The 23,810-nt window shown below is 35.9% G+C and overlaps 1 protein-coding gene across 4 annotated transcripts in view; it reads left to right on the plus strand.

The window, feature by feature from the left end:
- LOC128923089 (cadherin-87A-like) overlaps nucleotides 1–23,810 on the plus strand; it is a 231,858-nt gene that overhangs the window by 173,714 nt on the left and 34,334 nt on the right. For 2 of the 4 annotated variants that reach the window (XM_054235535.1, XM_054235529.1), the window contains one exon: nucleotides 22,235–22,333. The exons of the other annotated variants lie outside the window; for them this stretch is intronic. The gene's annotated coding sequence lies outside the window, so the exon portion shown is untranslated. The remainder of the gene's footprint in view (nucleotides 1–22,234; nucleotides 22,334–23,810) is intronic. 4 annotated transcript variants of the gene reach the window in all.

Raw genomic sequence — 23,810 nt, forward strand, 5'->3', positions numbered from 1 at the left:
AATACAAAGCTAGTAAGCCGAAGATTTGAAACTCACCGACAATGATAGTTGAAATTTAAAAATTTTCATTGCTTTGAAATACACTTTGACCCCTTTCACACAGGCAATTCCTGTTGCGGCAGTTCTTAGTTTTATAGGAGAGGGGGCGACGAGGAGAGAAGAATCGCGCCGAGTCTGCTGTGTTCGGGCAACACGCTTTGTGCTTATTCGTAACAGTTCGCTGCTAGTAACAGTGTTGCATTTGCGCACTTTTTAAAATTAATGTATACAATATATTTGAAAATTTGAATTTAATCATTTAATTTTCGTGTGTAATTTGCGAATACATAAAGAAACATGCATAATATAATTAAAATATGTTAGAAATTGGAAAATAACGATAAAAATTAGTTAATGAAATATATTTTTTTGTTTGGAAACGATGCGTACAGGAAATTATAAGAAAGAGAATGAGAGAAAGACACGAACAGAGTTGTCGAACAAGAATTGCTCGTGTGAACGCAATGGGCGATAGCAAAAGAGAATCGCCCGAGAATTAGCAACAGGAGTTGCTTGTGTGAAAGAGGACTTTGTAGATCTTGTATTTAATCCCTCAAAGCAAAAGTTTTGTAAGCATTCGTAAAGGGTGAGCCATTTCGAGGTTCCCTACTTTTTTAAAGAAAAGAAACACAGAAAATTCAAAATTCATGGCAATTCAAGGGCTGAATCAAAGTGGCAATGTCAACATAGACTTTAGACTTTACATATCCTCACAGGAAAAAGTATAGAGATGTAATATCACACGATGTTGATGGGCAATCGACCAGCCCAAGTGTTCTCTCACCGAAGTGTTCTCTCATTGATTGATGCGATGTTTGAGAAGTGGCGCCGTCTTGTTAAAAGCAAGATCACGAGATTCAATTTCAGGCATCAAATAATCGGTTATCATGGAACGATAACGGTCGACTTTGACGCTTACGTTCTCACTGTCATCATTTTTGCAGAAATATCGATCGATGATTCCACCGACCCACAAACCATACCAAACCATTATTATTTTTAAATAAAATTGCAGCTCTAGAATCTATTCAGGTTGCTCTTCCAAATAATACTGAACAAAACTAACATGACAATTTGACACTACTCACTATGTACATATGTCAACTGCGGGATAAATGATTCCGATATATTTATCAGTATAAGAGAAAGCACAGGAGAGAAATCGTTGGTTTCGTGTTGTGGTTTGAGTTTAGGCCCTAAACTTCAGGGTCTTACTTTGGCTGGTGTAATCCCTATGAAATGTTAAGTGGAGAGTTAAATGTTTGCCTGTATGTAGTCGTAAGTGCTTCTGGCGATAATTGCCAACAACGTACGTTCCTAGTGAATGGATTAGGAGAGTGGTGTAGGTGAGAAGGATTTAGCAAATATCGGAATCATTAGATTATGCGATAGTGTGTATGTATGTTAATCGTGACAAGGAATGACTGCATTGTTATTCCGTAGCTATGTATGTGGAATTCTCACTAAACCGCCTTTTTGTTGGCGGCTTTATCTAAAATGTATTTTAATTAGGAAAGGATTTCACTTCTCATTTGACTGTGAATTATTTACGTGTAAATACCATTGAATGAATGCATTCATCTCCCAAGCGAAGCAGCTGAAGTTAAATGGACTGGCTTGAGAGTGAATCCTTTGCTGTGCAATTCCACAGATGGTAGAGATGCTGGTTAATGGTAGACTGAGCTAATAGTGCAATATATATAAACATGTCGGTAAACTGGCACTCGTTATTTAAAAGAAACTAGATCAGTAGAGATATATAAGTCTGAATCAATAACATATTTGACTTAAACTCCCAAAAATCTTGAGACAAGTTCCAAGTTGTCACATCTGCCATTAGTATGTTATGAACGATATTGTCTATGATCATGTGTAGTTCCGATATCACAATATATACCATATTCGAGTCAGGGGAATGCCAATTCCAGACTGGACAATCCATAGATTGACATCGCCGAGTGTTTCTCAGTGTTCCAAACCGGTCTGCGTAGTCCGAGAACCAACTGCCTCAATAAAAAAATATTGAAGAAAATTAAATTTAATTTGTTGTTAGTTTATGGTTCCATACCATTCCTATTGAGTATGATCTGAATATTTGTTGGTATATTGAGTTAATAATTCGTTTTCAGCTAGCGCTTACCAAATCTGGCTTTGAAGCTTGTAGGTATCTAGTAAATACTGAATTTATTCCACTCACAAAATACCGGAAGCTTTGATTGCTTCTTCGCTTGATGATGTCTTGAATAAACTTAACTGAGTTATATTATGCAGGAGTCCACATGTCGAGAAGGTAATAGAAAAGTTTCGATCGCCTTGTGTAACCATTATTTTTCAGTTAAGTTAACAGTTTTTACTTGGATCAATAAAATTCTCCACTTTGTTAAGTCTTCTCTTATCCCGCCAATTTTTTTCAGAGTTTGCATAGTGGATAAAAAGATACCTAAAGAACTTATTAGAGCTTTCGAAATAAGATAGCTCTGCACTTTAACACCCGGAGCTATTTAATTGCAAAAAGCACTAACAATACAGGAGATATCTCTTTAAATCGCCATTGAAAGCATTTATGTGTCCAAATAGTAGATATTGTATACTCGTCTAAGTACTCTTCTACATATCTATACACCTACAATGCGACCATTAACCTCAAGGAATCCCCACAACTGTCCGTTACGCCTACTTAGTATTGCTTGATAGATTCGCAGTGTCGTTTGTCACGTCAAGCCCGAGCGTGCATTCGTGCGTTTGTCGGTGCATGTGTGAGTGCTTTAAATGATGGGCCATGCACGAATGCATGTTGCGGTAGAGTGCCACAGCAGGAGCCATAAACAACCAAAAACCATTGCGTACTTACGTATATAGTACAATCAAAAGCAATCACAGGACAACAGTGGCATCACCTGCTTCCAAGAAACGTACGTTCAGCCATAGTAAGAGAGCAGAGTGGAATTATGCCTGAGGGCCGGTTGCTCAGTGTGTTAAAGTAGTATGTATGTATGTGATTGGCGTTGCAACCGTTTAGCCGGTTATAGCCGAATCGACGATAGTGCGCCACCTGTCTCTCTCCTTTGCAGTTCGGCGCCAGTTGGAGATCCCAAGTGTAACCAGGTCGCTCTCCACCTGGTCCCTCCAACGGAGTGGAGGCCTTCCCCTTCCTCGGCTTCCTCCGGCGGGTACTGCATCGAACACTTTCAGGGCTGGAGTGTTTTCGTCCATTCGGACAACATGACCTAGCCAGCGTAGCCGCTGTCTTTTTATTCGCTGAACTATGTCAATGTCGTCGTATAACTCGTACAGCTCATCGTTCCATCGTCTGCGGTATTCGCCGTTGCCAATGTTCTGAGGACCATAAATTAAAAAAAGTTAAAGTAGTTAAATATGCTTAAATGGCATAAGCAAATAAAATTGTATTTAAATTTTTGTTTTGAAAAATGTTCTAATGTCCTTGGGAGAATTTAACTAACTCCACAGGGGTTTGTTAAAATATCGATTAAGAAGGTGCCGCACACAGTAGGAGAGTCTGTGATATGTCCCAATAGACGATTTTGGTCGAATACTTGATATACTTTTATTGATCTGAAAGTGAGCGAAAACATTGTGAGACACCGTAGCTACGTAGACATTGTTTTTAGGGTTCGTTCGTAGAGACTTTTTAATTTTGAATGAAATGCTTAAAGATGTAATATTAGAGGTAAAAGCCACAAAGAAGCAGGACTCAGAAAGGATCTCTGTACCGTAAAATATTATACTCTGTTCATATTTTACACATCTAAAATCCGCATACTTCCACTGTTCCAGTCAGTTCTATGTTTATTTACACCATTTCTCTCGTCCCCACCACTTTGTTAACTGCTTTTTATACTCTCGCAACAAATGTTGCTAAAGAGAGTATTATAGTTTTGTTCACATAACGGTTGTTTGTAACACCCAAAACTAAACGAGTTAGATATAGGGTTATATATACCGAAGTGATCAGGGTGAAGAGTGGAGTTCAAATCCGAATGTCTGTCTGTCCGTCCGTCCGTCCGTCTGTGCAAGCTGTAACTTGAGTAAAAATTAAGATATCTTGATGAAACTTGGCACACTTATTTCCTGGCACCATAGGAAGGTTGCTTTCGAAAATGAGCAAAATCGGACCACTGCCACGCCCACAAAATGGCGAAAACCGAAAACCTATATAGTGCCATAACTAAGCCATAAATCTTTATTTCTATGGAAATAAAATTTGGTATGAAGGATCGCACTATGAAGGGGCATATTTGGATGTAATTTTTTTGGGGAAGTGGGCGTGGCCCCGCCCCCTACTAAGTTTTTTGTACATATCTCGCAAACCAATAGAGCTATATAAACCAAACTTTCTGCAGTCGTTTTTTTTAGCCAATTCCTAATACAGTCCAAAAATGAAAGAAGTCGGATCATAACCACGCCCACCTCCCATACAAAAGTTAAGTTGAAAATTACTAAAAGTGGGTTAACTCATTAAAGAAAAACGTCAGAAACACTAAATTTCACATAAGAGATGGCAAATGAAAGCTGCACTCAGATTTTTTTACAAAATGGAAAATGGGCGTGGCGTCGCCCACTTATGGGTCAAAAACCATATCTCAGGAACTACTATACCGATTTCAATGAAACTTGGTTTGTAATAGTTTCCTTACATCCCAATGATATTTTGTGAAAATAGGCCAAATCGCTTTACAACCACGTCTACTTCCTATATACCAGAACTTTGAAGACGATCTGAATCGTTAACTTTACAATACATAAAGTAAGCACTAGTGAAGATATCGATGCAGAACTTTGCACAAATACTATGTTAGTAGTGTGGCAGCTCCATTCTAAAAATCGCCGAAATCGGACCATAGGTTTTCAAGGCCCCATATATCGAACACGAGGACCTCGGTGCTTCTAACCTAATATTATGGTTTCCAACTTTCAATGGACTTTATACAATATATATGACGAATATGTGGGTCAATTGTGTATTATATAATATAAATAAAGTTAAATAAATAAATTGCGAGAGTATAAAATGTTCGGTTACACCCGAACTTAGCCCTTCCTTACTTGTTTTCATACTATTTGTTGCGTGTCGTGCACAGCTGGGACAGATTCACTGTTGACACGTTGTTGCATTTCATTGTTGCAGCCATCAACGGCACCTCTAAACAAACAGACCTCCACACACACATACTCACCACCACCACCATTGCGTTCCTCTTACACTGACCGTCGCTACAGCACCTGACAAGTTGAAGGACTCTGATGGAATTTCATTATTTTGGTGTTAACAAAAGTGATATAAAGTTATGATGATATATTAAGAAGGAACAGAAAAATAAAAGGCTACATAGATCACACTACGCAGGGAGTACTGTAGTAAATACAAATATGCAAACAGTACTCATATATTTTCGCATTATTTCATGCGCTTCCTTTTTAAGCGTTTCACACTCTTTCTTACTCTCTCGCGCTACTCGACTTTTTTTAATTTTATTATTCATTACTTTCTCGCATTTCAAAGCGTTTCATGTGATGGAAGCTCGTTTTGACGAAAAAAAAAGATATGCAATGAAAAGTTTGCTTTTTTATTTAGGACACCGCTTTAACGATATTTTTTAAAATATGTGGTTTTAATTTTTAATTGAAAATTAAATCACTTAAAGAAACATTTTAATTAAGTTTTACTATCAAAATAACTTACAAAAAAGTAAAAAGTAACTTAAAAGTGCACACTTTTACTTTTTCTATTATGTTCATTGGTACTATCTCTTAACTAACCCCAAATATAGTATTATTACTATAACTTTTACAAAAGCAAAAATACGAAAAGAAGGTACTTTCTTGTCGTTTTTGTTCATAATTAATAAGAAAATCATAAAATAAAGTTTAGGACAAAGAAAAAAAAATTTGTAGAGTCGTGTAATTTGTACATGATTTTTTTTACTTTAATCGGTACATGAAGTGGTATATTGGTTCAAGATAATATTTCAAGGATCAATCATATCTCAAGAACTACTCGATTTCAATGAAATTTGGAAAATAACATATTTTGACATATTCTTATTACGGATGGAAAGTGGGCGAAATCGGTTAACATCCACACCTACTTCTCATATAACTCAATTTTGAACTCCATCTGATTCGTTCATTTGACAATAGAAAAATTAGTATCCAATAAAAATACCGGAAGAAAACTTTACACAAACACCGTATTTGAGGTGTGGCATTACTTATTTAAAAATTGTTGAAATTGACAATCAATTTTCAAGGCCCCAAAATTGCCAAAAATACTGTTAAAATTCTCGGATAGTTTAAAGAAATTCAGAAGAGATGTGTTTCTTATAATGTCGCTTATGTGCCGCTGTGCTAAAAATTTCGCCTATTTTCTATATCAGGCCCAGAGGTAGTAGGTACTACCGGTAAGCTCATATTATGATTTTTGAACTTCCGGTAAGCTTTTAAACCTTATTATATCTTCCCAAAATTAAGTGAGCGTATAATCTTGGATATGATGTTGCTTAGTGCCAAAACTAGTTGAAATCGATCCAAGAATTACCCCATCCTTTATATACTATAATGGAATTGGAAAGCGTGTGTATTCAGGAATCATGCAAGGAGCTCAATTCCGGTTTGTAATTTGTATAACGATGGATATCCTGGCAAGCTTTCGTAACATACTTCAGAAAATTCTCCGTGAAACCTTATATCGAATCTGCTAGAGTGATTTCATTAGGAAGTTCATCCCATGAAGCTCTGGTGCTATCAATTCTCTTTGGAAAGGAGTTGAAATACCTAAAGGATGCTAACTGAACTCTGTAAAATCGGCAAACTGAAATTTCATCTCTGTTAGTTGTGTCTGGAGATTCCCAGCGTGTTACTCCTCAATGTATACTCGATTTCTCACTACACTCGTGAGTATGCAATGTAAGCGAGCACACACGCAGCAAAATATAGTTTTGCATGAGAATTAAGTGTGCTATAACAGGTTCCAGATGACATCATTGGATGATGAACATCAGTGTCACTTATTGCATATTGTTATTGTTTTTATGACTACAACGGCAGCCAAGGTATGTAGGTGTGGTGCATAGATACATGCAACTGTGTGTGCTACTGCAGGAGCACCAGTGGGAACCGCCAACGGCATTCAAGGTAAATATATCTTATAAGGCAGATAGTGACGTTGCTGGAAGGCATGTCGCATACACGGCACGGCACGTAGTCGCAATTAGAATTTCTTTACAAATACTCTTGACTGCATATAAATGCATACATACATACATTTTATATAAATGCTTTTGGGTATACTAAATGCTCGTACTCAGCAGCATTTTTTGCCCCACCCCGCCGCTTGACTATTGTTGCAACATATTTGTTGGCTGTCGTCAGTGTTTTGTGCTACTTATTATCGTACTTTTTTCTTTCTTTCTGTTTTTGCTTGAATGCTCAATATTTGGCTTCCAACCAAATGGAGCTACCCTGTACCAGCGTACGTACATCCCCACATGTGTACATATTTACATCCATCCATAAAGCCAGACGCGGCGACATTCTGTATACTTGCTGTGCGTCTTCCTCTTCGTTCCCTTTGTCCTGTTTATTATTTCGATGCTCAGTTGCTTTGGCTTACTCATCTCTGTATGTATATAGTACTGTAATATTCAAAGTGTTACCAAAAATGGAGAAAAGGGAAATATATAACAAAATAATTCTAATAACACAACGTACCACAACAATAAAAACAAAAACAAAATATCGAAAAGAATCAGCTCAGCGACAACAAGAACAACAGGCGAAACTAATAATATTTCCACTTCTTTCGTTGGCAATGTTAGCAAATATGGCTGGCTTGCTTGTTCCAGTGTGGCGGATGTATGCCTAGTGTTGGTAAGCGTCAAAAGCACGTTTTTCTTCTAAAATTGCATAAAACGGAAAAAATAGGCAATATGGTTGTGGGGGAATGCAGCAATTGTTGGCTTAAACGTTGTTGGATAGCGGCGAAAAAGAAGCGCAGTGGAGCCGTTGCTGCAGTGTAACGAAAGGAAAGATAGTTATATAATTGAAAAATAGATTATGAAGGGATACAGCCATAGCAGTAGCTGCAACAGCAACCGCAGCAGTATTATATGCGCCAATATAAATTATTTGGAGACAATAAAAATGCACTTTAGCTGGAAAATGTGCACATACACTGCGGTATTATACATATAGAAACGACGTTGCCTAATTTGAAAGTTAGCACTGCTTTGGCAGCATTACTTGTAAAGTGACTTAAACTAACGATAATGCTTTTGATGATTGCTACAGCAATCAAAAACTGAATAGTCAAGTTGGTCTTTTTTTCTAAAGCTGTTTAGAGTTCTTCTGATAATAATAACTCGGATATTCCTGGAAATCTCCGTTATTTTGCATGAGAATATCTGCCTTTTCCAGACTAGATAAGGAAGCAAATTGTATGAGTCTGGTAGTGAACAACACGAGGAGATATCTCCTGCCATCAAACCAACAGTCGGCGCTATGACGATTTTGCTCTACATCAGTTATAACATTGAAGTTGTAGATAATTTTGTTTATCTTGGACTGGTTCCAATTAACACGAGTAACAATGTCAGCCTTCATATGCAACGCAGAATTCATCTTGCCAACAGGCTCTATTTTGGACTGAATAGTCAACTGAAAATTAAAGTTATCTCTCGACGAACAAACACCAAACTCTACAAGTCCCTCACTATTCCTGATTGCTTCATAGCACCAAAGCGTGGATGATGTCAACATCCCAAGATGTATGGTCCATTGAACATTGGCAGCGACGAATACTACAGATGATGATTGTTCCATCTGTTGAGTTATACGACGACATTGACATTATCTCCGGCAATAAAAAGACAGATGCTACGCTGAAGGAACGTTTTTTTTTCATATGTGATAAAAGCACTCCAGCCTTGAACGTATTCGTTACTGTACCTGATGGTGGAAAACGAGGAAGAGGAAAACCTCCACTGCTATGGAAAGACCAGGTGGAGAAGAACCTGACTGCACCGGGTATCCCCAATCGGCGTCAAACAGCGAAAAAGAGAAATGAATTGTGAGCAGTTGTTAACTCGGGTGTAATCGCGTAAGCGGTGCCTACGTCAGTAAAAAGTTCTAGTTCTTCAAAATTCTATCGATGACAAGAAATATTGATTATTCCTTTATTTTCAATAACGATCAGAACTCATATGAGGAAAGAAATATATTCAACATCTGGCCCTGAACTCAGAAAACATCACCTTCATCCTTTCGATGAGATCTAAGCATTTCGAAACCATTTAATTGGAATATAGCATCGCATACATCTTCTTATGACTGTACATAGATTCTCCATTCCACGCCACTTTCTTTACTCTGCTAATGTGCATATTTTACCTGTTGTTGGCATTCGTAATTTATGCATGTTACGCTCGCTTGCTCCAAAGTGCAGCTGTGACCCGGGTTCACTATCACTAAATCGATTTATTGCTTAATGTGATTAAACTTCCACATCTACGAGTATAAAAGCCACAACATACTATTTGCAAGTATATATGTAAACATGAATATGTGTGTGTATATTTGTGCGCTTGGTAACTAACACTTTCAATGGTCCCAATGAACACGGAGCAAGACATCAACATTTGAGTAGAATGTCCTTAGCTCTGGCTGCGTTTGTTGTTGTTAATTGTTTGCCTACAACTACATACATACATACGCACTTATTGTCGGATAAACATTTTCAGGCTCGACACCAATGCAATGCACAAATCTTGATTTAAACCACTTAAGTCGATAGCCAAGAGACATTCAAATACCTTACTTGGCCCTGTTGAATACTCTAATCTGTTTTTATGAGCTTGTTTCGCACTGTGCTGTCACACATCGACGCAAATATTTGGATAGTGTGTATGTCTATGTGCAAGAGTGTATTAGAGCAGTCCTGGTGTTCATTGGCTGTTTTCCTATGTGACTTACGGCCGTAACACAGCTAAAAGTCTAAAGGATTGCATTGCGACTAGTAAAACTGCCTGTTTAGTGTCTATTAAGTGTTCACTGCTGATGTCCGGGAGATATGGTTATATGTGATCGATAAGAGGAAGCTAGTTCATGCGAGGAATGTTGGATAGTTGTGTAATTTTCGCATTCAAGTGAAGTAACAGATTCGTATTTCCACATTGGGATCGGGGTTTCTGAAAGGGGGCACTCTTATAGCCTTTTCGCACAGCTTAATAAATTTGGTACAATAAGATTATAATTGAGAAAGCAATGTTTTTCTTTCTCACTACCAGCTACTCGATTAACGACCAGTTATTATACATTTTTGTGGATGCTGTACCAAACAAAACCACAATCAAATCTCCTGCGTGGACAACAACCCATAGAGTTGCATCCCAGTTCCAACACGATTTGTATTCGATTAAAAATTAATATAGTAAAATAAGATTTTTCTTTTTTTCTTTTCTGTGGTAATTCGATCTAAATCAGCGCTTTAATCGAGCAACTGCCGGTTAATGGATCAATTAACTCCTCTGCGAAAATACTAATAAGCAGCAAAGATGTTTTTGAAAGAAAGCTGTTTGTTTGTTTAGAGGAAAAGCTAATTTTTCACTCTCTTTAAAATCAGTTCCATGTAAAAATCATGTCAAGAAGCTGAGAGTAATAATTACTTGAGATATCTATATCTTTCACAAACCTGGGAAACATTTTGGACTTATTTTATACCAGGTCTATTCAGTCTATTCCTGATAGTTACACCATGTTGTTTTATAGTTTATTATCTCGATTTCGAAATGAAATAGTTTGTTTCGACAGAACCTAGCAAATATGGATTTATACTAGAATATGTTGATTTTCTTGAATGACAGGCCGCCGATGCTAACTAAGTGCCTTTCTTTTTGAGCAGTTTTTTACCTATGGCTACGTATACCAATGCATATATTATATTAGTCCAAATTGCAGAGCTAAATAATTTGATATACGAAATATAATCCGCTTCTGCGGCTTAGATATGTACATAGGTCTAAAACTATTCCTTGCTCTAAATTTATGGATTCAATTTAGTTCTTGTGAACTACGAACCTGTTTCAAAGCGCAACGTTTGAACTTCGTCTTTGACTTTCTCTCTTTGCTTTATGTTTTAAAGTGTAGTTTTTCAGATACAGTATGATATTCTGATGTCGCAATATGGTCTGGCAAACATTTTTTTTTTTTTTAGAATTATATTTGATAGGTGATGTAAAAATTGTATCGCTCCGTCGGCGGATAAAAACTTGACCAATGTAAAATCCAAATTTAAATTAGTACAACACCTCGGAAAAAAATTATCTCTTCTAACATGATATAAATTTTGATCATATATGAATCCGTCAGGTATTTGAGGGTGTCTTAAAACCTTTCCAATAAAGCGAATTTCAGTGTCATAGTAGCGGAAGCTTACTTACGTATTCAAACGAGTTGTATATAAATCTATATACAATACTTCAGAACAGCTACTCAGTAGCTATTCAAATGAGAATACAGAATAACTTTATACAAAAGAAACTTTGAAACTCTTTGTGGGAAAAGATGTTACTTGAAACCGAAATAGCTGAATAAAAATCGGAAATTATAAACGCCGTTTTGAAAAAAAATGTAGTTTTATTTATTCTAGTATTCTAGAACCTTTTCACTGTTTCTTTGCTTGCTTTAAAGCTTTCCTCATTTATTTTATACTTTATTGGATGGATCACATTGTATATTTTTGTTAACTATATCTCTTTCACTCTCAAGGTCACTACACAGAACCTGGTAATAAATCGAAGGGTGATCTTCGAAAACAATTATTAGTATCCAGCATCCAAGTCAATTTCTGTTCAATAAAACTGTACAACAGTCGGCTGGATATTGGACCAAACTATTTTTTCTCGGAGATTGCGTCATAAGTAAGAATTACGATTTCTTAGATTTTCGAACTTAGCTTCCAAATTCGAAATATTCGACTTCGAAGTTTGAAAAAAGATTTTATAAAATAATATACAGGATATAGTTACTAAATAATATAAATATAATATAATCTACATTTCCCTCTTAATTTAATGGTGTATACAAATTTTTCGGAGAAGCTTATGTGACTCCTTATAGCGTTCCAGTATTTTGCGATACATAATTATATTATTTTTTTCGAAGATTTAACATAGACCCTTCATAGCATCTTATGTCATTTTTGTATGCCAAAATCTTGGTAAATCCAGTAGATTACTAAAATGATCTACCCAACAGCTTAAATCTCGCGATTAAGTGTCGGTCGGTAAATGTTATAAGATCCACAATATATACCTTGTTCTTGCAAATTTTAAATTTAAGAAATCTACAAGGAAATTCTTCTTATTTAATCGATATATATTTTTTTTGCGGATTTGTATCTATCGGCTTCTTAAAGATAAATTAAATTTAGACCACGATAACAAAAATATATATTGTTAGTCAGCGGTTTTGCTACTAAAACCATTTCACTTTTCTTGAGCTTCGTTCAGAAAGATGAATTCCGAAAATCTAGTTTAATAAGATTGGGCCCGCTGGACTGTAGACTGCCTGTGATTATTCGTATTGATAGATTCCAGTATGGAGTTATGATTGGGTATAAATAATATACACATAATAGAGCGTCTACTAAGCCAATGTGGTCAAATAAAATATACCAGCACAAGTACACCTTGTCCAAATGCATCCTTAAAATTTTCTAAATGCTACATAACGATTTCCTATTGGGCACCTTCACTTATGTATGTGAGAATCTGTACAAGAGAGTTAAAACAAAAAATATGCGTGAGTATGAATAACTCAACACCCCCACCTTAAATGCAGCAACTCTTATCAGCAGCAAACCATACAACAGCCGTCATGTATGCGCGCCCATTAACCAGTGCAGCCTTGCTTCGTCAGTTACTCAAACAAAAAGGCAGAAACAAAACGTAACCATTGTGCGTAATAATGATTGCGCCGACAAGCGAACTGACAATAGCAGCGCAGTGAGACTCGGTCTGTGTTGGCTGTCAAGAGAATTTTTATACATTCATGTCACACTTTCAACGCTTTTGGCCTATTTCTTAGACGGCCTTTTGATTATTTCTTTCCTCATACATACAATTTTTTGCAAAGTTTTATGTGAAGAGGCACATCTCATATACCCACATGCATACATACAAATGTACATATGTATACGAGTATATTGTACATATGTACGTTTTTTGCTTTTTTGCAGCGTAAATTTGCCGTCATTAGTGTGAAGGCCGTCGGCGCACGTGGGTGGGGAATCGATGAGGTGATTACTGAATCGCCATGGAGCTTTAGAGCTTTTCGGGACCATGCTGTGCACCATGTGTGCAACTCTTGCCTTCGTTACTGCGTCGTACGCACATACATCCCAACTCTCAGCTGCGGTTAAATGCAGTTGCAGGCATGTACTGGCACAACTCGTGCTCTTGCTAAAACATTTTCGAAGAATTCCTTTGACTTGATTAGATGCTGTTAATACCCTGTAGTTCGGTACCATCGGAGAAGAGCTAACGATATAACTAATTCCGAATCATTAGCACCGGTCCTAGCCCGATTACATGCAATGGTATTTGACTAACGATTTTTACATTGCAATGTCCTACGAGGGTAATCGAGCGGTGCGACTCTGCATTACCAGTCATTGGTGAAAGGACTAGTTCCAAAATCGTTAGTGAATCGCTAGAACAGAATCACTAGCGTTTTCGTTAATTCAAAATGGCTAGTGATTTGACTAATTCGAACTCTAGCAGAAGAGGTTTCATTAATTCAAAATCGCTAGCGATTCTACTGGTCCATTAACGCTTGTGGTTCTACGCCTGAGAAAAACTTTTGAAAACAACACTTTTACAAAAAATAAAACAAATGTTTACGAAATACAAAGAAATATATTTATTTAATTCATGTACAAATATTTACTTTCTACTATTCTTATATTTTATCTCCTCCCTTTTTTCGTCCTTAAAAATTATCTTACATTATATTATTCTTATTTACTAATTATTTATTTTCTTTATTAATATTAATTTTTTATTATTAATTATTTTAATTAATTTTTATTTATTATTTAATATACGTATACATATGTGTGCAAAATAAAAAATATTATTAGTTTTTAGTATAATAATGTTAATGTTTTCAATTATATTAAGTATATACCTGATCTATGGGTAGAAAATACCACGATGGTTCTATGTTTGTAGAGTTTGGGTGATCTGCGGTGATTTTGTTGTTGTTTGTGATGATCCGGTGTTGGCGCCTCCGTCCATGGCTTTTTTGCCTTCTTCTTTTGTTGTGTTCTTAATCTTATTGTATTATTTTTTTCACTTATTAAATTAATTTTCACTTTTTTTCACATTACTTTTTCACTATATGTAAAAATATTCTGTAATTTTCCGTACGCAAATTACGCATCAGAGAACGGCTTCCGTTGAGCGCAAAAATGTTCATGCACAAACAATACCCGAACTATCAGCCCATTCGGCTCAAGCGCTCAAAATGGCATTCGTGAATATATTCGCTACTGAGCTAAATTCAGCTCAATTGCGGTAAATTCGTTTGCTTGCTGAGTTTATTCACGCTCGTGTTGAAACAGCTCTACCCAGGCGTTCGCTCATTCGGCTCAACAATGATCGTGTTGAATGAAAACAAGCACACAAAAGAGCAAACTTAACGTCTATGAGCAAACTCAACGGGTATGAGCAAACTCAACACATGTGAATAAACTCACTGTGCTTGAATAAATGCGCAACCAGCAGCGCTACTGGTTTTGTAAAATCCGTTGGCACACAAACATGCATATATACATATATATACGTACATATATAATTGTATATGTATACCAAAGAACTGCAAAACTCACTTTTTCCTTGAATCAGCTCATACGCAAAAGTTTCTATTCACTTCCAATCACTGAGCGAAAGTGAGCTAAAAATTTCGTGAAGTGAGCGAACGTGAGCAAAGCATTTCGGACCGAAGGCTCACATTGTACGCGAATGAGCGGTGCGCCGACATGAGCTGATTTTTGCTCAACGCTGTGTTTCGCTCAGTGATTGGAATTGAATAGAAACTTTTGCGTATGAGCTGATTCAAGGAAAAAGTGAGTTTTGCAGTTCTCTGTTACGCATCTTCCTCTTAGTCGGAAAAATGTGAAATGACGCGCGAAATGAAAAAACAACTCAGAGTAGTGTTTTTAGGGGTGGGTTTTGCCAATTCATTTTTCGAGTAATGCCTCGTTGCATTACAAAGAAAAGACTAATTACTAGTAATGCATGAAATCGCTAGTAGGTTTAGCGTTCTAGTAATCGCTTGACACCAGCCGAACTACTGGGTACTGATAGGCAGCCCAACACATAAGCAATGTTTGCTAAGTGAAGTGGAACAAGTTATTTTGAGCTTAGGGATGAGCTCGAAGAGTTATTTGTCTAGTTCGATTTGAAGCTTTTAATTGTCTTTATTTAAGTTCGAAAGCTGAGTAACTAAGGCTTCCAGCAACTCTGTATAGATAGTTATGTGATATTGAAATTTATGTAGACAATTATCGTAAATACCACTGCAGCAAAGTAGAATATGGTTGATCTGAAGTTCGCGTATTTGTCTAGTTCGATTTGAAGCTTTTAATTGTCTTTATTTAAGTTCGAAAGCTGAGTAACTAAGGCTTCCAGCAACTCTGTATAGATAGTTATGTGATATTGAAATTTATGTAGACAATTATCGTAAATACCACTGCAGCAAAGTAGAATATGGTTGATCTGAAGTTCGCGTCTCTTTTGAAAAAAAAATTTAGAGTTCTAAGATAATATTGCATGATATAAAAAGTCATTGGTAGATCTTTGAAAGCTTTAGAGTTTACACCAGTTTGAGAGCTATCCTAAATACAGCAGTTGGAGCTTCGAATGCGAAAACGTTGCCATCTTTCACGTGAATCATTTTGGTATCATCGTAACTATGGTCTCCAGAGGATATGATTGGTATAAGCTCCTCCAATTCGATTTTCTGATTCTTACGGACCAACCAGAGACGGGGTTGTTTATTAAAGGTCGGCTGATGCCTTCACATTCCGTCGATCTCGACATTTTGTTCCACTCTTACTTATTTTAGCGTCTTATCAAGCTACCGATCTTGGTTTCGGTTATCCCGGGAAGCTATGAGACAGTGTAGTATCTACTGGTATCATACCTTAGAGTTGGATGAGAAGCAACTGAGTTCACCGACTTTTAATTCTCATCAAATAGGTTTCACTCAATTAGGAGTCAAATAAATGATATATTTTTAAACTCTGTGAAACATGGAGGCCTGTTCTCTCCTCGTCAGAGAAAACAATTTGAGTTAAACTGAAGACACTCAAATTGAATATTTAAAACTGAAAAAATTAATTACCTCCATCCTAGTAACATTCTCGAAAAACTATATTAAACTAGTTCTAACAAACACAACACAAAGAAGAAATAACTGAAATAATGGTTGAAAGTCTAAAATTTGCTGCTTATTTCACAGGAAATTTATTAAAGTATAAAGAGTTATCAACTTTCTCCAGTGACCAGTTAACCAATCAGTGCTTCACCATGTGAATTCAATAAGTGTATGTATGTGTACACAAATTTATATATACATATTTACACATTCACGTTATTTAAAACCAACTCCAGTTTGCCATTTTAGCAGTGTTCAATAGTGCAACGAGCACAAAAAGCACTCAACAAACCAGAGATAGAAATACTGTACAAAAAGGAAACCACTAAAATACTTGAAGTCAGTCATGAAAATGGAGTACCTAACTCCTTGAATACTGGCAAAAAGAGAGATAGAGTTGAAGTAATACTCGGAATGCTTCGTCTAAGCAAATTAGTGCAAGCATAGCTATGTGCCGAAAAAATATCTAATCAAAGCTTGTTAAAAGCATTTGCTGAATTTACTCCATTTGCAAATTATCTTTTTGCTGGAGTCATATTTTAGCTGAAATGAATGGGAGTAAAAAAACAAATATTTGGAGAGAATCATTATTAAGGCATAAAGTAGAGAAGTTGGTAAAATTGATGCAAAAAATTTTGATTCTAAGTAAATAGAATTTTAGTTCATAAAAAAGTACATTTTAGAATTTCCTTGATTATTATCCTAGAAGGGCACAAAATTCCAGGTTTAAATCTAGATTTCATAAATAAATTTAAGACACTACTGATCTCTGATCTCGAATCGTAAAGGCAAATTATCTCTCAAGGAATCAGCTGGCTGGCACTACAGGGGTTCAATAAATCATTAGCTAACAGAGAAAAGCCTATCGAGTGTTTATAACAGATCCATAGGTTATTTGGTTGGTAAAAACAACATGACTAACCTATGTCATTAACATAATTTTTTTCTAAATTTTGCAACAATCCAACCGATTAGCTATTCTGCACTCAATGACCTCTTATTCTTAGTTCTTCTGTATTAGACATGAAAATACTATAGTTTTACGTGTAATCCATTATCCGTTTACAATATTTCCAATTTCTTTATTAAATACAATACTTTCTCCGGCTATACACTTTATTTAGGCTCTCCATTCCATCAATATCAATGAAAATGTTTTTGAAAGCTATGTATGTTGACAAGTAGTACTCTTGTCCATCGCCAACAGCATCGTCAACATATTTGTCAATGTCCATGTTAATACTTAAGTTATCTCCACCCCGACCGCTGTCATCTCCGTTCAACTTCCTTGAAATGTTAGTCCACTCATTCTTTATATACTCCCCCCCCCCCTTCATACCCTATCACGACACTTTTGTGTTGCAGGAACCCCTTTCGTTTTCGGCCCCCCGAACGTTTGGCAGCTACAGTTTTGTGCTGTATTCGCTCGCCCATGGCAATGTTGGAAGACTTTAGTGATGTTGATGGCAAACTTTTGATTGATGTGGGAGAAGTCATGACGATATTAAGTGGCAAGTGCAGAAGGGTGTGTTGGCAGCTGTAGGTTGAATGCGGAAGCTTACTTGTACGTAGTTCAGATTGCAGCTGTAACAATAATATGTATGTATGCAAAACAACAACGGTAATAAAGTCTAAAAAAAGTCATAAGCAATGCATATTTACAGAGGAAGTGTGTTGGTGCCACTCGCGTAGGAGACGCGGGTGATATTAACTAGAACTTTTAGTTATTAATTAATTACTCAAATACCCATGAGGCGTATTATGTTGGCTAGGGGAACAAAAATCGGCACTGATTTAAACGAAAATATGCAAAAACGAGCGTCGGCAATATGCTACAAAAGCATGAAAATAATCCCGCTGTTTTTGAAATTTGCAAATATTTGTAGACCTGTTAGGAAACTCACAGGCATTTTGACAATTTTTTTGGTTAAACATTGAGATATCTTGATGAAACTTTGTTGGTGCCTTGTCACTATAAGAAGTTTGGTATTGTAGATGGATAAAATCTGACTACTGCCACGCCCACAAAAAGACCATAACCGCAATCCTAAGTTTTATAGTAAAGATGAAACTGAAAAGCTGCACTAGTATTGATATAAAAATGTAAAATGGGCACCCACCATTGGGTCAAAAAGCATATCTCAGGAACTCTGGAACTACTCGACCAATTTCAGCGAAATTAGGTTCATAACATTTTGTTGGCATAAAAATGGTATAATTTGAAAATGGACCAAATCGGTTCACAACAACGCCTACTTTCACTATACCACAATTTTAAAGTCCGTCTGATACGTTTTCTTTACAATATATAAATTAAGCACGAGTGAAGATATAGGAACAATAGTTTGCAAAGAACCATATTTCTTATGTGACATCGCCCGTCTAAAATCGCTGAAATTAGAGTATAACTTTTAAAAGCCCCAGATATGTATACTCAGTGCTTGTGGCTAATTTTTTATCCAATAATATCGGAAAATATCTCAGATATTCTGAATGAATTCAAAGAAGATGTGTTTCTTACAATAGTGTGTCTCTGTGCCAATTATCACCTCAATTGACCCTCTCGAATGACAATCCTATTACTTCTTTGATCTTCCTCCTATAAAAGATAGAGTGGACTATAAAGGTCCAGTCCTTACATATTATTACAAAAGCTCCGTTAAGGTCATTGAATGAACCAGTGGTTGAGAGGTCGAGCAATGAGATATTCTCGATCTCTTGGAACAGGTACTCGAAAGCGAAACGTTTTCGAGAACTCTAGCTGGAGATCTTAGCTGATACACACCTGTTAGTTGGACCCGAGCAGTATCAAGTCCACGTCCACCTCTGCGGTGGAAAAAATATCAACACCGAGTTTGATAATTCCAAAACAATCGTTTAAATGTTTACTACTACCAATAAATAAACAAAAGAATATGTGCGTCGCTTCGACATCCGAAGCTAACATTCTCCCTACCGTTCTGACATTTATTGAAATTTACGACATTTTTATCGTAAGCTTCCACTCACCCACATCAATCCAGTATGCATTTGTTTGTAAACGTGCTCGTACATATTTAACTAAATTCATATCCTTCGAGTAAAGCATACCTGTGGGTTTGTGTAGGCGTGCGAACGGAATGCGCATCATAATTTTTCTCACAGCACACTGCCACCAACAAAAGCTTTTTTTCTGTTGTGGCAATTAATGAGTAGTTGTGGTAAATGCTTAGTGGTTTGATTCACTGGAGAGCCGAGTGGGTATAAACGAGTATGTACGTACCATAGTTAGATGACTTGTAGGCTTCGTAGAGCTTAATTTTGACAGCAGTGTTGTTATTATTATAGTTGTTGTTGCTACTGTTGTTTTTATTGTTGTGTTATGTGGGTTGCCACCAACTGGACATTTGGTACTTCGTAGGGTTTTCACACTAATTGCCGTATTTTTGGGAAATTAACTTTTCGATGACTACGCTCAACAATAGCGGCAACAACAACAATAATAACAAGAGAACAAAAACAAAGTTCTGAACACACTGCATTCTCTGTATTCTCAGTTTAATATTGCGTTCTAGGCCTAGGATTGGTGTGTTGGCAAGAGAGAGAGAGGGGTGTGGGTGAGACAAATTTTGCTGCTACAAACTTGACATCAATTATTTCATATTCAGAAATTTAACAAGGCCAAAAGTCTTGTACCTCACAGTCACATCCACGCACACACACATGTTCCAGTAGCTTCGTGGTCGGTTTATTGAATTTGCCCCACAACCCACACCACTTTATCCTGTCTATCCTGGTTGGTTAAAGTTTCGACCTACTCCTCACACACGTGCATACATACAAACATATGTATGTACAATATATACAATTCCATATACATATATTACAAAGTTTGTGAGTTGGGTAGTTAGTTAGTTTGCTGCTAGTGCTGAGTTGAGTTTGTTATTTGGTGCTGTTGCACGTTTACCGGCAGCATTGGTATTTCCACGTTGCTGTTGTTGCCAAAAGTACGCAAAATGCCAAACACGTCGACAGTCGCCGCTGCCATTGCTTAACTTACTTCATAAGCACTTGTTTTGAGCCACGAATCTCCTTGTCTGCCCGCCAATGTGTGTGTGGGTGTGTGCTAAAAGCTCAACAATTTGTGGTATCGTCTGTGGTGTTTAATTAAAAATGAGTGTTTTTGTTTTCTGCTTTTTGTTGAATTTTAAATTGTTGTAAGTGTTTTAAGTATTCATTGCTGCGGTCCAAAATTAGCACCAGCTTCTTCTGGTGCCCACATTTCAAATTCTCAAATTTCTACCTTTATAATACGCGTTAATTTTATTTTAAAGTTTCAACTTAATTTTGCTCATTAAAAGTTTTGAGGTTTAATGTTAAGGTCGCGTTATTTGTGGAAGGTGAGACGGAAAAATATATGTTTGTTATTTTCTTATCAGTTTTTCTTTGCGTAAATGTGTGGGGTGTTCCAAAGTATTGACTTGAAAAAAAATATACTAAATAAATTAAATTTTGAATAGTCAGTTTCATTATAATCCAAGTCGCTCGACCTACCCAAGCGCTATGATAAGACTTTGGTTTTTATAAATCTTTTATTTTACCAATTTTTACCTTTATTTTATCAATTTGCAAAGGGATGTTAAGGAAGGCATTTATGTTAACTTAACAGATACAAAGTTGTTGAAATGTTAGGTTTTCTCTGTGATTTCTAGTTTCAGTATTTACTCAGAACGAGTTCGGAGCGCCAGAGATCTTCCCATTGAGCATAAATGTGTTAGATATTCAACGAGAACATTCGTTTTTCTTCGTCAAATTAACATTCCTCTCCTATATGTGAAAGTTTATTGAACATTTTGTGGGAGTCAACTAGCTGCAACTGCTCTCTGCAATTCAAAGTAGTTGCGATGGACGCAACTTCGCTACAAATCCTGCCAAGTATAAAAATATCACAAATTCTGTACATCACTGTACAAAATGATGAGTTTGATGCATGGCTAAACCTTGAAGGATATCTTACATTTCTCCTATATATTATGCCTACATACATACACACAAGGTTACTTTGTGCTTCTCAGTAAACGTATGCATGCTTATTCTTTCTATTTTTAACATTTTCTACCTTGCTTTCTTGCTGTTCCCCAAATATGACACTATTTTTATTTTCCATTATTTTGTGCTTAGTCTCATAATTTCTTGAATATCAACAAAATGCTCATCAATTTTGTGTAATAGACTTTTGTCATATCAGCTAACTACACATGCAACAAGATAAGTGAGTGCAAAAAAGGTGAAATAATGCAAGTAATGCCTGATGACTTACGAGCGAAATAAAGCCAAAATTTGACAACGGGAAAATTATTATGCATAGTCTACATCCATTTCATGCTAGTGTATATCTATGTGTGATTGCGCACGCATATCTAACACACTATTTATGTGGAAATATCGGTTAATTTCCATAACATTGTAATAAAGTTGGATAAAAAGATTTCGCTCGGAGGCTGAGATAAAGCAGGCTAGCTGACTAGTTTAAGTGTAGTTAAATATTCTGTCTTTGCAGGTGAAATTGAAGGTAGTAAAGTTCCCTGTGATAACGCCAAACATATTTTATCTGATTCACTTAAAATTTCTCAAAGCAGTTTTTGGTATTCCCTCGCTTGAAGCAGCTTTTGAATTAAATGAAATTAATTTTTACTGCAAATTATTTTTAAATTAACTTTCTATTTTTCTAATAAAATTTCTATTATTTATTCCATTTCAGCATACAATTTTTATGCTCGTTGAATTACACTAAAACTTCCATATGAATTTGTTTCATAGCTTTTAAAATAACCTAAGAATATAAGCCGGTATATTAAAGGTAAGTGAATTTTATTTTGTTTGAAGTTTTTTGTTTATTCTTTTTATTTTAAAAATCTGCTTTTGAAATCAAAGAGCGGTGACAAAATTCTTCACATATTCTCAATTAGTATATAATATCATGAGATGTCAATGGATATATATCATTAATCTCCTCTCTGAAATATTATAGGATACTCTTATCAAAACGACCTCAAAACATTTGCTAATTTACCTAAAATTCACACGTAGAAATTTCCGAATATCTATTGATCAATACACATTCATCAATTTTAACAAATATTTCATTCATATTTATGAATACCTCATAAGAGAAAGAAATTTAATTTAATTTTTTTGAAAAACTACTATTCATTGCACTATAACTCTGCATAGTGCATAAATATAGCCATAAACAGGTTATGTACTCCATACGGTAACCAAATTATTATGACTGTCATAAAATAAATTTTTACTCTAAAACTGTAAATTTTATAATTTTTCTACTTCATTGAACAGCCTCGCTCTTGTGTGTTTGGTAATCCTCTTACTCCGTGGCTATTAAATTGCTTAAATAGCATATTTTCACTATTATTGCGAATTTGCGATAACACGAACGATTTATCTTCTAAACTGAAGCATCAAATGACACCACTTTTGGGACCAGCTTGCTTAGAGCTGTCCATGCTAGGGGGTGGCACAAAGTAGTTGAATTAAGGAATCTTGTTTTCAAAAAGTGTTTTGTAGCTTAGGTGAATTGGCGCTTTAACATGAGAACAAATCTCGTGAATTCAATATGACATATTCTAATTTATTAGATTTAATAATTTATTCTAGAGCTGTACTTATAAATAGAGCAGTTCTTAATTTACCTAAATATCCCATACAATATTTCTCGAGCCTATTTTGAAAAATATTGCGACCATCATCTATTATAGCTGAATATAGGGATACCCTATCCATCTTTTGAATTAATATAAAATACTTACGCAAGACACCAATTTTCAATGTCCTAGCTGTCTTTCATAAGAACATACAATTTCTAGGGAACCCTAACTAGATTCATCTTTTCTAGAAAAGTTTGTCGAAAAGTTTGAGCAAAATCTGGTCTCACAAAATCAACTACGTCAAAAGTCAAGAACACGCATGAAATAAAAGACTGTACTATATGGCAGCCTACGACCAACTCATCTAAAATATACATATATTATAACCCTACTAATATGTCATGACGCAAAAATATGGATTGTGAATAAAAAAACATCCGATTGGACGGTCAAGTCATTAAAAGATTGGTCAACAAATCTTGGAAGCATCAAATAGAGTGATATACTTGCTGTAAAATGATCGTTGATTTTTTTAATTCAAAAATTAAGGACAGAATGTTGCAGGAAAGTTATATTGTCATTATAAATGGGTCGTGATCATATTCTTAACCTTCAAAAAAGAGAGTTCTGTTTCGTTAGCAAACTTTTAAGAACCCTAACGAAATATGTGAC

Source organism: Zeugodacus cucurbitae, chromosome 2 (assembly GCF_028554725.1).
Source record: "Zeugodacus cucurbitae isolate PBARC_wt_2022May chromosome 2, idZeuCucr1.2, whole genome shotgun sequence".
Taxonomy (NCBI): domain Eukaryota; kingdom Metazoa; phylum Arthropoda; class Insecta; order Diptera; family Tephritidae; genus Zeugodacus; species Zeugodacus cucurbitae.